Genomic DNA, 2,166 nt, shown 5'->3' with positions numbered 1-2,166 from the left:
CATGTCCCTGCTGAGCTTCCGTGCCAGGATGAACTTGGAGGTATGGACTGGGGCTTTGGGGAGGGAGGAGACCTCCAGGTCCTGGGCGTAACCACTAAAACTGCACTCTGCCAGTTCCTGGGGGGCCTGGTGCAACTGCTGGTGGTGCAGCAGCCTCAGGAAATGCCAGGACTGAGAATCCCCCTGGTGAAAGGTAGGTAGGAGGCACCATAACCTCCAGCATGACCAGAGTCCTGGCTGGGGAAAGCCCAGACCTGTCACATCTTTGACAGGCCTGGGGTTTGTTGGTTGCAGTAGAGTTGTGAGGCTCCAGGTGAACTCAGCTTAGCTGCCTGGGATGCCAGCTTTTGAGTTGAAAAACCCCTTGTCAGGCTGAGGAAGCATCTGCAGTTAGTCTGTGTGTGCTGTTCCTGGATGGAAGGAATACTAAAGAAGCCAGAGGCTGGCATGCAATGCAGGCAAGAAAGCCAGTCAATGAAAAGGGGAATGGAGGCATCAGGGGGTGAGGGACAGGCATAGGGGGCAGGGGAAGGTGTACCAATGCAGGTAAAAGTGCAGAGGTACCTGGGGGGTCAGATGTCCAGCAGGTTGTACTGTGTCAGAATTCCACTGTCTGTATGGAGTTTCTATACCTAGGAGGCTGGTGAAGTGATGTTCCCACCTAGATAGGCCCACCTGTGGAAAAGTGGTTTGTAAATTCCGTTTCAGGATCAGGCCTGAGAGACTGAAGACAGAGTGGGTTTCTTGTGAGAAATGTGCCCCCGCAGGTAGTTGGGTATTCTTGTCTTTGATAGATTCTGGTGTGCAGTTAGTACGGGTACTGGAGATTGTTGGCAGGTTGTGTGTTTTGAGCTGTAGGAAGTTGTCTTCTGCTGATGAGGTTAGGTTAGCAAGGTTCAGTGCTTGTTTAAATTTACAAACCACTTTTCAGGGCCGGGCCTATGAACTTCACTTCATCAGCCTCATAGGTAGTAGTACAGAAACTCAGGGACTCACTATAGATAGGGGAATGCTGACACACCACAACCTACCAGACATCTGACTCCCTACCTACCTCTCTCTCCACTTTCACCTGCGCTGCTATATTCCCCTTCCCCCCTCTCCTTCAACCCCAGCCTGTCCCTCACCCCCTGACGCTGCCATTTCCATTTTCACTGACTGCATTGTATGCCATCCTCTGGCTTCTTTATATTCCTGCCATCCAGGAACAGCACACACCAACTGCAGGTGCTTCCTCAGCCTGATGAAGGGTTTTTCAACCTGAAAGCTTGCTAAGATATATTTCTGTAACTATCATTCAGCTGGTCTGCCAAAACATACCAGATTAGATTGAGCCAAAGGAAAGTACCTTGTCTGCCAGTGCCATTTCCTTAGAACAAAACCCCTAGCACTTTACTGGAAGGATGCAGGGCCCTGGGCACATCTAAGCCCTGGGTCTGGGGCTGGCAGGGAGAGCTATCAGGCAGCTGGTGGAGAAGAAGCTCCTGAAGGAAAGGAAAGAAAGGTTCTAGTCTGTGAAAGTTTGGCTGCCTGAGATGCTGCTGGTGCTTCCGCTTATTAAGTTTTAGCTGTTGTCATTTAAAGTGGTGGACTGAACTGAGGCTGTAGGAGAGGAGGAGACTTCATTGGGGCACTCTACCATGTTGTGTAGGTGCCCCAGCACCAGTGAGGGCACACCTTAACACACACACACACACACACACACACACACACACACACAAAGTTATACAGTGAGGGTGCACCTTAACACACACACGCTGAAGAAGCAACTCCTGCAGGACAGGAAAGAAAGGCTCTGTCACAGTTCGACTGCCTGAAATACTGCTGGTGCTACTTTGCTGCTCACTAAGTTATTGTTAGTATTACCTGTTGTTATTTGAAGTGGTGGACTGGACTGAGGCTGTAGGGGAGATTGAGACCTTATTGGGGCACACTGCCATGTTGTGTAGAGGCCCCAGCACCAGTGAGGGTGCACCTTAACGCACACACAGTCACCCATGTCACCAGTTTTGTTGTCAGAAGCCTAAGGTGCAGTTTCCCAGAAACCCCTACACCTGTCTCCTTGAAAGCTGGTAGGCTTCATGGCCTCAGCACACCTGCAGTTTTCACGCCTCTGCACCTTCACACACACACACACACACACACACACACACACACACACACACA

This window comes from Crocodylus porosus, unplaced genomic scaffold (genome assembly GCF_001723895.1).
Source record: "Crocodylus porosus isolate Cpor-Errol unplaced genomic scaffold, CroPor_comp1, whole genome shotgun sequence".
Lineage (NCBI taxonomy): Eukaryota > Metazoa > Chordata > Crocodylia > Crocodylidae > Crocodylus > Crocodylus porosus.
The sequence above is the reverse complement of the archived record's forward strand: the minus strand, read 5'-3'. Positions refer to the sequence as shown.